We start from the raw sequence: 14,638 nt of genomic DNA, 5'->3' as shown, positions 1-14,638 counted from the left end.
TCTCCTTGACCTGACATCTCCTACCTTCTAAGGGAAGAGATACATGGGGAAAACTCATTCTTAGCACTCTAGTGTGTTCCACGACTGGCCAGCAGTGCCTTATGAATCTCTTTTTCTTCACCTCTGTTTCTTCTCATAGCTAAATCGGTTCTCCTTCCTCCAACAAACCCAAATAAAACCAGCAGCTGCTATCAAAGGTTAACTGGAGACTCACTTTTGGTGAGTCTATGATCAGTTAGGCTCCTGGAATTAAGAAGGTGTTTTTCAGAATTACAAAATCAATTCAGGATCAAAATACAATGCCAGCATTCAAGTTTTAAAGAAAACTTAAGGAAAATTAGTTGGTCCAGGATAGACTCAGCTATAAAATTAAAAGACTTTAAAATTGTAATTTATGAATGTACCTCTTCTAGAAAGCAACCACTTCAAAATGTACAGAAACTTCTCAGTTTAAGTGCACTTGTGTAGGAGTGTCTACTTTCCAAACCTGATAAGCACTATAGTAAGGAACTTATTGGTAGGAAAATAAAATGTTAGCAAGTGTCATCTAATGGTGAACTGTAATAACGCAACTTGTCAAATTATGCAAATACTCAGATAAAAGAACAAAACTTCAGGCATTCTTTAAAAAAAATACTTTAAAAAAAACTTAAAAAAAAAACCCAAATAGTTGCCTATTTTGTGTAAGGCAATGTGGTAATAAACATAACGAAGAATTTTAAAATGTACAAATTCTAATCCTTGACAGAAAATAACATAAAACTGGCGGAGGAAATTTGACATATACATGGAACTACTAATTGTAATGTCATATATGACATGAATGGTCCAAAATATATGCTGTGAGAATTCAGACAAGAGAGACACTACTTCTAGCTTAGGTAACACCGCAAAATGGTTAATATATAGGAAAATATAAAATAAAATTTAATTTCTTGGAAAAGATAATTGTTTACAGCTACAATGAAAACAGTATCAGTAAGGTATCATTAGACTCACAATGTGTAGCAATAAAATACAGGTGACAACAATAGTACAAAGGAGGGAAGGGGTAGAAGGTAATTCTAACATTATAAATTCTTACATTTTATGTGAAGTGTTATTTATCATATTGATTCAAGGTGAAGTATAGTAAATTGAGGATGCAGATTATAATCCCTGGAATAAACACTAAAGAATACAAACAGGTACAGCTGACATACAATCAACTTAAAGATGCTTTTCAAAATACGTATAGGTAAAATCAAGAATAATTTATTCAGAACCACAGAAAATATAGAACAAAGCTAACATTTAAAAATAAAACTAAAATATACAGTAAATGTAACTATTTACACAACAACCAGGAGAACATAGTACAGACTAGTAGCAGAAACTCTGAAAATGATGTCACTTGATTCCTAGAAATGGTTAAAATCAAGATTAAAGAATTAAGCAATGCTACACTTCAGGAAAACATATGTAAAGTTAAACCCAAAGGTTTTTGAGATCTACCTACACCAAGTCACACAGGTAGACATGCCCTGTAATGAAGGTACAGCATAAGGAAGATGCATATAGTTATAGGAACGCAGGAACACCGCAAAGATGCAAACCCAAATCAGCTGAATACAGTGAAGCTTGAGGCAGGTTATAAAAGTACCAAAACAACCTGACCTATTAGGACAAGATCTCTTTAAAGTACAACCATTGAAATTCTCCGTTCTTATGAAATCTAACATCATTCATTGCAGGCATGCCTGTTGTGTGTCTGGCATTATTCTATGCTCTGGGAATACAGCAATAAGGTAAACAGACAAAACCCTTACATTATCTAGTAAATTTGATGAATAACATGGCCAGATAGAAGACTAGAATAGCAATTTAGGTGTTTATCAATAAGAAGAAAATCTTAGAAAACAAATTTCCTAGATTCTACGCAGACAGCTTACCATTTAAGGTCTTCATTGATTAGGCCAAACCAAACTTGTCTATTTTCTCCTAAATGTATATTATACGCTACCACCTAACGAAACTACTCAAAATTCCTAAATATGTCCTAAAACTCTGTAACTCTAACTTTGCTTCAGTAGTTCTCTCTGCCTCTGTACTAACTACTAAAACTCCCTTTGTTCCGTGGGGGGCTTTCCACGATGCAAATGCTCCCGCTCAACCCTTTCCCCCAGAATCAAACTCAATTCTCATGTGTGTTCTAACTGTAATTTCCTTATACATCTCTTACAAATTTTTTGCCTTGTAAAATTAATTTAAAATTCCAAAAAAAAATTACAAGTAAGTAAGAAAGGACATGTTTATTTTCCACCTGTCTTCCAAGGTGCCCAGCATACTTATGAACATGATAAATTTTTGATATGGAATTATAAAATTCAACTTTCCCAGTTATGTTATACAAACAAGTTCCAGAGAAAGCCTTCATTTAGGTTTTATCAAAGATTAAGATACTGAAAAGAAAGATCAGAAAACTTGTACAGGTATTTAATATAGTCCTCAATCTTTTTTTTTGCTCCATCTGAGGAATATGACAGACTCCCTTCAGGAAGAATAGCGCCTTAGGGTGGTGAATCTCAATAGTCCTATAGTTTACAAAACAAATACACAAAACCAAAAATTTCTGAAGAATTTTCCTAATTTCTTTTCTTGCGGTAAAATACACATAACATAAAATTTACATCATAACCATTTTTAAGTGTACAATTCAGTGGCAAATTGTACAAAAATATAGTCACACTGCTGTGCAACTGTCACCAACATCCATCCCCATAACTCATTTCATCTTGCAAAACTGAAATTCTACACCCACTAAACGCTAACACTCCACTACCTACCACCAGCCCCTGGCACTATTTTCTGTCTTTACCACTGTAACGACTCTAAATACCTCAAGGAAGTGGAATCACACAGTATGTGTCCATCTGTGACTGGCTTATTTCACTGAGACCCACCCATGTCGTAGTGTACTACAGCATTTTCTCCCTTTTAGGGCTGAATAATATTGCCTGCATGTGTACATCACATTTTGCTAATCCATTCATCTGTGGATGGACAGGTTGTGTGAATAATGCTGCCATGAACATGTGTATACAAACATTTTGAGATCTTGCTTTCAACTATTTTCGGCATAGACTCAGAAGTAGAATTGCTGCATCATGTGGTAATTCTATTTCTAATTTTTTAAGGAGCCACCATACTGTCTTCTACAGCAGCTGCGTCATTTTATACTCCCACCAATAGGGCACAAAGGTTCCAGTGTCTCCACATTCTCAACACTTAAAATTTTGTTTTTTTGACTCTAGCTGCCCTGATGGGAGTGAGTTGGTCCAAGCAACCTTGGCAAAAGCCCTCACATGGTGCTGACACTCCCTACCCCTACAAGCCCAAATTAACACAGTCTTTACACCCACGTGAGCACCTGTTACTCCTCTCACACCAGCGCTACGGAGGGGAGAGAATAAAAGAGAAAACAAGTCAGGGAGACTTAAAAACATGCAAAAGTAAACGATGCGTTACTTGGTGACACATACATTCGTGGGAAAACTTTCTACTGCAAGGGAATGACAAGCGTGCCAGGAGGGTGAGCACGGCTGAGGGCACAGCAGAGACTGCATCGAGGAAAAGCCACCGCGAGAGTCAAGGATGTGCTGATTTTTACTTCTGGTGGAGGGGTTCCAGTTCTTGTTTTATTATTACGTTACCTAACATAAATATATAGATATTTTGAAGTATTTAAATAAAATACTGCATAAAATTTAAAAATTAATCTCATTGTATAACGTGCATTTCTTTGTGACTTAGGTTAACATTTCCCTAAAGTCTATTAGCAATTTGAAATTACTTTTTATTGATAGTCTATTCATACTATTTTCCTATTTACATATTACCTTCTTTATATGTTAAAGTTATTCATAAAAGCTTCTGTCGGTCTTTTAATGAACATTAAATGAAAATTATACTGAAATCTAGCTATGTACTCCCTCATGATCGCCTTTGTGATTAGATGTCCTTCCACACTTGGGTCAGAAAAACAGTCAATAGTATTTTCCTGCAGGATTTTTGAAAATAATTTTAAAAAATACTGACTTCTTAATACATCTGGGAATAACTTTTATTAAAGTATTGATATTAATAAGCTTTATTTTTTAGAGCAGTGTTAGGTTCACAGCAAAAGTCAGCCGAAAACAGAAAGAATCCCATTTTTCCACACATCCACAACCTCCTCAATTATCAACATCCCAAACCAGAGGGCACACTTCTTACAATCAACGAACATATACTGACACACCATTATCACCCAAAGTCCACAGCTGACTGCTGGTGATGTACATACTATGGGTGTTCACATGTGCATAAAGACAAGTATCCACCACTGAAGTAAGATGCAGAACAGTTTCACTATCCTAAAACTCCTCTATGCTCCCTCTATTCATCCTTCCCTGTGCACCCCCCAATTTTCTAGCAACCATTAATCTTACCTCTCCACTGTTTAATGTTTTCCAGAATGTCGTATAGTTGGCATCATATAGGATGTAACCTTTTCAAATTGGCTTCTTTCACTTAGTAATGTGTTTAACATTTCTCCATGCCTTTTCAGGGCTTGACAACTTTTCTTTTTAGTGCTGAATAATGTTCCACTGTCTAGACACCCCTCAGTTTATCTACCCACTCACCTTGAAGGACACCTTGGTTACTTCCATGTTTTGACAATTATGAATAAAGCTGCCATAAACATCCCTTGTGCAGGTTTCTGTGTGCAAGTTTTCAGCTCTTTTGGGTAAATACCACTAAGTGGGACTGCTGAAGTACAGTAAGAGTATATTTAGTTTTGTAAGAAAGTGCTAAATTGTCTTTCAAAGTGGCTGTACCATTTTGCATTCTCACCAGAAATAAATGTGTATCCCTACGGCTCCACATCCTTGTCAGCAATCAGTGCTGCAGTTTTGGATTTTAGCCATTGTAATAGATTTGTAGTGGTAAATCAACGTTGTTTTAATTTCCAATTCTCTGATGACATATGATGTTGAACATCTTTTGATATGCTTATTTTCCATCTGTATATCATCTCTGGTGAGGTGTCAGTTCAAGTCTTTTGCTCATTTTTAATCAGCTTGTTGATTTTCTTAATGTTGAGTTTGAAGAGTTCTTTATTTCTACCAGTCTATGGGTTCTCTTCTCATTCTCTTGACACTGTCTTTCACAGAGAAGTTTTTTTTAATTTTAATGAAGTCCAGCTTATCAATTATGTCTTTCGTTGGTGTTGTCTTGGTACTGCATCTAGAGTCATTGCCATACCCAAGGCCATCTAGGTTTTCTCCTGTTTTCTTCTAGTTTTACAGTTTGCATTTTTCATTTAGGTCTATGACCCATTTTGAGTTAATGCTGCTGAGGGCATAAGGTCTGTATTTAGATTCATTCGCGCGCGTGTGTGTGTGTCCAGTTGTCCCTGCAGCATTTGATGAAAAGACTATCCCTGCTTAATTGCATTGCCTGTCAAAAGTCAGCTGACCTATATTAATATATATTGCTAATATATATGTCTATTTCTGGGCTCTCTATTCTGTTCCATTGACCTGCTTGTACTTCACCAACATCACACTGCCGTAATCACTGTAGCTCTACAGTAAGTCTTGAAGTTGGGCAGTATCACTCCCCTGGCTTTGTTCTTCCGCTTCTATACCGAGCAGGATGTTCTGGGCCTTCTGCCTCTCCATACAAACTTCAGAACCCACAAATATCCATCAAAATTCAAAAAATGACTTCCTGGGATTCTGATGGGATAATACTGAATGTACAGATCAAGTTGGGAAGAACTGACAACTTGGTATTAGTCTTCCTTCCCATGAACAAGAGTTGCCTCTCCCCTTATTTAGTTCTTTGATATTGTTCATCAAATCTTGTAGTTTTCCTCATATAAACCTTGTAAAATTTTTGTTAGATTTATACCTCAGTATTTCATTTGGGGGTTCTAATGTAAATGGCAATGTGTTTTTAATTTCTAATTCAACTTGTTCACTGCTGGTACATAGGAAAGTGATAGACAGACTTCTATTTTATTAACTTTGTTCCCACAACTTTGCTTTAATTGCTTATTATTTCCAAGAGATTTCTGTCATGTCATCTGCAAACAGAGACAGCTTTATTTCTTCCCTCCAAATCTGTATACTTTTATTTCCTTTTCTCATCTAAGCTAGGAATTCCAGTGCAAAGCTGAAAAAGAATGGTGAGGGGATACCCTGCCTTGTTCTTGACCTTAGTGGGAAACCTGAGTTTCTCACCATTAAGTGTAATGTTAATGCACAGTTTTTTGCAGATGATCAAGTTGAGGGAATTCCCCTCTATTCCGAGTGTTCTGTAAGTTTTTATTACAAATGGGTGTTGAATTTTGTCAAATGCTTTTTCTGCATCTATTGAAATAATCATGTGATTTTTCTTCTTTAGCCTACTGATGTGATAGATTACATTGGTTTTCAGATGCTGAAGCAGGCTTGTGCACCTGGATAAATCCCACTTAGTCATGGCGTATATTGCTTTTTATACGATACTAGATTCAATTTGCTAACACTTTGCTGAAGATCTTCACATTTGCACTCACGAGAGATATTGGTCTGTTTTGGAGGTGTTGTTTTCTTCTTGTGGTGTCTTTGTCTGGTCTGGGTATTAGGGCAGTGCTGTCTTCAAAGAATCAGTTAGGAAGCATTCCCTCTGCTTCTACTTCCCAGAAGAGACTGCAGAGAACAGGCATAATTTCTTCCATAAATGTTTGGCAGAATTTGCAGTGAACATGTCTAGGCATGGTTCTTTCTGTTATTGAAGGTTATTAATTACTGATTCAATTTCTTTAAAAAATATATGCCTCATCAAATTGTCTGCTTCTTGCATGAGTTTTGGCAGATTCTGCCTTTCAAGGAATTGGTCCATTCATCTCAGTTATCAAATTTGTGGCCATAGAATTGTTCCTAGTATTTCTTTATTATCCTTTTATTGTCCAGAAGATCAGTAGTGACTGCCCCTCTTCTATTTCTAGAGACTTATGATTTTTACTGATCTTTTCAAAGAAGTAGCTTTTGGTCTTACTATTTTTTCTGTTGAGTTCCTGTCTACAATTTCACCGCCTTCTGCTCTAATTCTTATTTCTTTTCTTTTGCTTACTATGAGTTTAATGTCCTCTTCTTTTTCTTGCATTCTAAAGGTGGAAGCTTAGATTACTGATTTTAGATCTTTCTTATTTTCTGTAATATTCAATGCTATACATTTCTCACAAAGCACTACTTTCACTGCATCCCACAAACTGTGATAAGATGTATTTTCATTATCACTTAGTAGAAAAGTTTAAAAAAACTTCTCTTGAGATGTCTTCTCTGACCTGTGTGTTAACTTTCAAGTATTTCAGGGTTTTGAGCTCTTTCTGTTACGATTTCTGGTTTAATTCCACTGTGGTTTAACAACAGACATTACGTGATTTTTTTTTTTTTAACAGAGGTACTGGGGTTGAACCCAGGACCTTGTGCATGCTAAGCATGCGCTCTACCACTGGGCTGTACCCACTCCCCTGATTTCTATTCTTTTAAATTTATTAAGTTGTGTTTTATGACCCAGAATGTGACCATTCCATGTGAGCTTGCGAAGAATGTGTACTCTGCTGTCACAGAATGAAGCAGTCTACAGATATCAACTATATCCAGTTCACTGATATTACTGTTAGAATTCAACTATGTCCTTACTCATCTTCTGCCTGCTGGATCTGTCCCCTTCTGATAGGAGGTGAAAAATCTCCAATTATAACAGTATATTCATCTATTTCTCCATGCAGTTCTATCAGTTTTTCCTCACATATTTTGATGCTCTGTTGTCAGGCACGTACACATTAAGGACTGTTGTATCTTTAGAGTACTGAGCCTCTCTTTATCCCTGATAACATCCCTTGCGTTGAAGTCTGATTTGTCTAAAATGAGTAGAGCTCCTCCTACTTTCTTTGAATTAGTGTTAGTATGCAGGCTAGTATACCTATGTGATCAGGCATATCTTTCTGTATCCCATTTCTTATCATCTATGTGTGTTTTCATATTTAAAAGGGGTTTCCTATAGACAGCACATAGCTGGGTCTTGTTCTTTGATCCACTCTGAATCTCATCTTTTAATTGGTGTTTCACACCACTAATCTTTAAGGTAACTGATACAGATGGATTAATATCTCTCATGTTTGTTACTGTTTTGTACTGTTACTTTTGTTCTTAGTGCCTGTCTTCCACACAATCTGTCTCGTATCATTTTTATATGTCCATTTTTTCTTTCTCAGCATATATATATTTTGTAGTGTTTGCCCTAGAGATTGCAATATACATTTACAACTAACTCATGTTTATTTTTCTGACTCACAGGTAGTGCAAGTTATGTCATAATACAAAATATTCCTAACTCCTCTCTTCCAATCTTTATATCATTGTTGTCATTCCTTTCACTTATGCATAAGCACACATAAGGGTATACAGCTGACCCCTGAACATCATGGGTTTGAACTGTGCAGGTCCACTTATACATGGATTTTTTCCAGTAAATACAGTACCACATGACAAACAAATGGTTGAATCCACAGATATGGAAACACAGATACAGAGGACCAATTGTAAAGTTACATGCAGATTTTCCACTGTGTGGGGCCTGGTGCCCCTAACCCCCATATTGTTCAAGAATCAACTGTACTTGCATATAAACACACATAATTAAAAATATTTGTTGCTATTATTTTGAACTATTATCTTTTAGATCAATTAAGAATAAGAAAAATAAGTTTATTTATCTTCACTTATTCATTCTTCATCACTTCTTTTTTCTTTATATAGACCTGAGTATCTGATGTATCATTTTCCTTCTAAAAAACTAACATCTGCTGCAAGGCAGTTGCAAAACTTGAACATTTCTTCTAGCAACAAATTCCATCAATGTTTGTCTGAGAAAGTACTTCCCCTTCACTTTTGAAGGACAATTTCACAGGGTACACAATTCTAGGTTGGTGAGTTTTTTTCCCTTCAATACTAAATATCTCATGCTTGCATGGTTTCTCGGAAGTCAGATGTAATTCTTATCTTTGCTTCTCCATAGGTAAGGTGTTCTTTTCTACTGGCTTCTTCAGGATTGTTTCTTTAAACGTCAGTTTTAGAGGTTTCTGCTGTCATCCCCTCAAGCTCAGACGTTCTTTCCTTAGCTGTCTCCAGCCTGTCAACGATCCCACCAAAAGCACTCTCCATTTCCATGACAGTAAGTTTGCTCTGTAGCATTTCTTTTTGATCTTTCTTGGAGTTTCCATTTGCTTCATTATTACATTACTTTATTACATGTCGTCTACTTTTTCCATTAAAACTCCTAGCATATGAATCAACTGCTAAAAAAATTTCCGTTCCTATCATTCCATTCCAACATCCCTGCCGCATGGACCCAGGTTTGGATGCTTATTCAGTCTCTTCCACCTGTTTTTGCCTTTGAGTATGGCTAGTATTTTTCTCTGGAAAGCAAGACATGATGCACTGGGTAGAAAGAACTGCAGCAAGGAGGCCTTTAGTACTGGGCTGGAGTTTAGTATTTGCCTTCGCCAGACAGTTAGGCTCCTGTAAAATAGTTTCTCAAGGGAGCAGGCCTTGTGAAGAACAGAATGCTCTGGCACATTTTAAACTGGTTCCTTTTCGTGAGGTGATTTTTCTCCGACACTCCCCTGAGAACCTGGTGGAGCTCCAGGAGGAAACTCTCACAAAAGTGGGAGGGGGCCCCAATGACTGGGTCCCCCCAGATTTTTAACTCAGTCTTGTCTACCCTGAGGCTCTGGCAATTTGCCTGTTGTATCCAGGGTTTCTTATCCCAGCACAGGTTCCTGTGGAGGTTTCCGCTGGTGCGTTTTGTTCAAGTAAGCTGTCATTATATCTGCCTTTTCTGTCGCTCCAGCTTTTGTGGCAGTCGTTTGTCCTGTGGCCTCACTTCTCTCCTGGATGCCAGTAGGTCTGTTGATCTTACAGCTGTTTGGTTCCTTACTTGTCATTAGGATAGAGTGGCGGCTTCTAAGCATCTTATATGCCCAATCAGGAACTGTGGAATTACTTTTAGAATATGAAATTAGAAGAAAATACAGGTTTTTTCCAAAGAGGCAATCAATTTTACTAGCACAATTTCCTGAAAGATTCCTTTCTTCTCTAATGAAATGTGACATATTCCTAAATCATATATTAAATTCTTATCTACACTATCATTAGTGTCTCTGATGAGTTTGGTCTTCTATTAGTATCCCACAATTTGATTATCACTTGTCTTCTTATTAGTTATTCTTAAGTTAGTTATAATTACCAAGTTGTATTGATTTATTACTCATTGTAGCTTATTTATTATAACAAATCACATATATAAAACCTGTAATTTTAATCAATTCCATGTTGTCACTGATTGCTATATAATTATCTCATATGTATTACCTGCCCAACATTTAATCCCTCCTTATGTCCTCAACAAATTCTACAATAAACTATACACTAAACAAACATTTATTGATCGAATCCACTCCCCAATAAATCTCGAGGGAAAACAAAAATAATAATAGTAGGGGGAAAAGGAATAAAGCTAGTCTATAATAATGGTATACGGTAGACTACTAGGTCTTAAGACGACTTACACTCCCTCAAGAACCTCCAAAACCATCTGTGCTGCCCACTTTCCGTATGTGACAGAGAAACAAACTTACAGGAGGAGTTCTAGATGATGCAATTATTAGACACAGACTTTAAAATAATTATGCTTGATATGTTCAAGAAATTAAAAGTTAATTCCAGGAGAGAACAAACAATAAAAAGAAGCTAAATGGGAAGTACAGAACCAAAAAACTACAGTAACTAAAGCATTCAGTGGATGAAGTTGACATCAGATTAGATGCAGATGGAAAGAGAATGAGTGACCCTAAGGATTCTTTTCATAAGAAAGTATCCAGAAGAAAGCATGGAGAAAAGAAGAGCGTAAGAGATATACGGATATGGATATGATAATAAGGCGTAACTTACATTTCACTACAACCCCAAGAAGAGAGTAAAGAAAAAACAGAGCAGAATTAACTCTCAAAGAGACAGTGGCTGATAATTTTCCATTACTGACAAAAGACATCAAGCCACAGATTCAAGAATCATTACCAGAAAGCAACACTAGGTTAATAAAAGAAAACCACACCTCAGCACATCACAGTAAAACTACTGATAAACAAAGACAAAACGGAAAAATATTTTAAGTAACCAGAGGATAAGTCATAATGTCTTCAAGGGAACAATATAATACAAACTGCAAGTTGACTTCTCAACAAAACAGAAGCCAAAAGATAACAAAATAATATCTTCAAAGTACTCAAAGACTACAACTTCCAATCAAAAACTCTGCCTACAAAAAAGTAAAATGAGTAAGATACAGTTTATATAAACCAATACTTTATCACCAGTAGTTCCACAATATAAAAACTAAAGATATTCCTCAGGCAACAGTAAAAGAATTCCCTATTAAAAGTCAAACAGCGAAAAGGAACTGAAGAGCAATGAAAAGGGTAGATATACCGGTAAATCTATTCCCAATTTATGGGTAAATATTCCTCTTGTAAGACAGTAACAATGACGTCTTCTAGGTTTAAAGTAACATACAGAATTTAAGTATGTGACCACAATAGCCTAACAGCATACCCATAATCGCCACTTCTATTCAACATTGTACAAGAGGACCTAGTCAGTACAATAAAGCAAGAAAAATAAGACACATACAAACTGGAAAAGAAAAATTAAAACTATCTATATTCAGAGATGATATGCTTCTATCTATAGGAAATCTCCCCAAATCTACAGATCAATTATTAAAATTAATAAGTGACTTCAATAATATTAGAGGATACAAGGTCTATATAGAATACTTGTTTCTGTACAGTAGTGACAATGAGCAAATTTAAAATTTGTTTAAGGTATTATTTACAATGTCACAGAAAGAAGTCAGATCTAGTAATAAATCTTACAAAAGATATGCAAGATCTCTATCCAGAAAGCCTTAAAACAGGCCTTAAAACATTGAGAAAAAATTTTGAAAACTCATTAATAGAAGAATATATCATATTCATAGACTAGAAGGTTAATATTGTAAAAGTGTCAATTATCACCCAAACTGATTTATAAATTCAGATCAATTCTAATCAATATTTTAGTGGATTTTTTGGGGGTATAAATTAACAAACTGATTCTGAAGTTGATATGGAAATGTAAACAGCCAGGAACAAATAAAATATGAATAATAAGTAACAAATAAGATATAATTGGAAGATCTGATGCAAGATTTCAAGACTTATTGTAAAGCTACAGTAATTAGTAAGACAGCGTCCAATAGGGACAAGAACAGTCATAAATTCATGGCAAGGAACAGAGAATTTAGACTCATGCATATATGGACACCTGATCTACGTGACAAAGATGGCATTGCAGAGAAATGGATTTAAGGTAACTCCATAAACAATGCTTGGAAATTAGATATCCCTAAGGGGGGGAGGGGTCAGTCAACCCTTACTACACACAACGAAATGAATTCTCCATAGGTTACAGATACAAACATAAGCTTCTAGAAGAGAATATAGTGGACCATTTTCCTGACCTCAAAATAGAAAAAGATTTCTTACACAGCATACATACAAATACTAAATTGCTAAATAGAACTATATTAAAATTAATTGTTCACAAATAGAGATCATTAGGACAGTGAAAATTAAAACATAATTTATACAATGGGGAAAGCACAGTCTCAGAAACTGGACAGCCACATGCAAAAGAATGAAACTGGACCACTATCTTATACTATACACAAAAATTAACTCAAAATGGATAAAGACTTGAACATAAGACCTGAAACCATAAAACCTGAAGAAAATATAGGAAGTAAGCTCAACAGACATCTGTCTCGGCAAGGATTTTTTTCTGACACCAAAAACAAAGGCAACAAAGGAAAATTGAGACTACATCAAACTAAAAAGTTTCTGCACAGGAAGCAAAACCATCAACAAAACAGAAAGGCAGCCTACAGAATGAGAGAAAATATCTGCAAATGATTTTTCTAATAGGGGTTTAATATCAAAAATACACAAAAACTCATACAACCCAACAGTATGTATCTAATTTAAAAATGGGCAGATGATCTCAACAGGCATTTTTCCAAAGATGACATACAGATAGACAGCAAGTACATGAAAAGGTACTCCATACACATATTAAAACAATGTTGTTTTCAAAAATCCTCAAGTAGTTAATATAGTAAAATCATAAAGTCCCAAAATAGAATGAATTTTAAATCATCAGTGTTAAGACTTCTAAAGCTATCTCAGCTCAAATAGATCAACTCACATATATTGTTCCATAGCACATGTACTTAATTTCTTATGTTACACTTTATTGCACTTGCTTCAGTAATCATTACCTAGCAAGTGTCCATTACATAGCAGTTTCAATAAATAACAATGTTAATTAATGAACTCAATATTTAAAATCTATTTACTATAAGAAAATATATTTTAACATGATCTTATGAAATAATTATGAACTAACTTGAACTATAAAAAGCATTTATTTAAAACAAGTTTACTATATTTAAATATTACTGAGTTTACAAAAAATTAAAAACTGTGTATAAGTCTGCAGCAACACACATTTATTCCAACTACTATATAAGAGGCTAAAAATATTCTTCTCATCTCTGAAGAATAGATGAGTCAATAAGATCCTTTAAAAGTGCTGGCATGAAACAGTATTCAATTACCTTTGACATTTCTATTAATCTTTGTCTATTTCTTAAATTTCACATAAAGTTAGGCAAACAATTAGCCATTTATTTATTGATTGAATAGAAAACATAGCCAACAATTACAATGAAAGATTAGCTAAATGTCTAAATATTTACTAGTTCCACATAAATTAGATTCTTCGTAAAACTGAGTTAAATACTTTAGCCTAACAATTTGCTAAATTTCCCTACTAAATACATAATGGACTATACAAATATTTTCTTATTTTCCAAGTAATTTTTTTTTTGGTTTTACATGTTATTTATTTGAATTTGTAAGTATTTTGATATTAAATATTGTACAGCATTTTCACAATACAAGCTACATGCACACCTAGTTTTATTGTTCTTCATGTTATAACCCTTCACAAATACTTTTTACAAATCGAAGGTTTGTGGCAACCCTGAATCAAGCAAGTCCATTGGTGCCATTTTTCCAACAGCATCTGCTCACTTTGTGTTTCTGTGTCACATCTTGGTAATTCTTGCAATTTCATTATTACTATGTTTGTTATGGTGATCTGTCATCAGTGATCTTTGATGTTACTATTACAACTCCCTGAAGCTCAGATGGTTAGCATTTTCCTAGCAATAAAGTATTTTTTAATTAAGGTATGTACTTTGTTTTTTTTTAGACATAATGCTATTGTACAGTTAACAGACTACATACAGTGTAGTGTAAACATAACTTTTATATGCACTGAGAAATCAAAAACCTCACATGACTTGCTTAATGTGACATCTGCTTTACCTGTGGTGGTCTGGAACAGAACCTGTAGTGTCTCTGAGGTATGCCTGAAAATAGCTTTCTACAAATTTTCTA

General features: G+C 35.0%; 1 protein-coding gene across 13 annotated transcripts in view; it reads right to left on the bottom strand.

Annotated features, from left to right (window-relative positions):
* ZMYND11 (zinc finger MYND-type containing 11) overlaps positions 1–14,638 on the bottom strand; it is an 87,602-nt gene that overhangs the window by 68,142 nt on the left and 4,822 nt on the right. The gene's annotated exons all lie outside the window — the stretch shown is intronic.

This window comes from Camelus ferus, chromosome 35 (genome assembly GCF_009834535.1).
Source record: "Camelus ferus isolate YT-003-E chromosome 35, BCGSAC_Cfer_1.0, whole genome shotgun sequence".
NCBI classification, from domain to species: domain Eukaryota; kingdom Metazoa; phylum Chordata; class Mammalia; order Artiodactyla; family Camelidae; genus Camelus; species Camelus ferus.
This window is presented reverse-complemented; position numbering and strand designations above follow the sequence as displayed.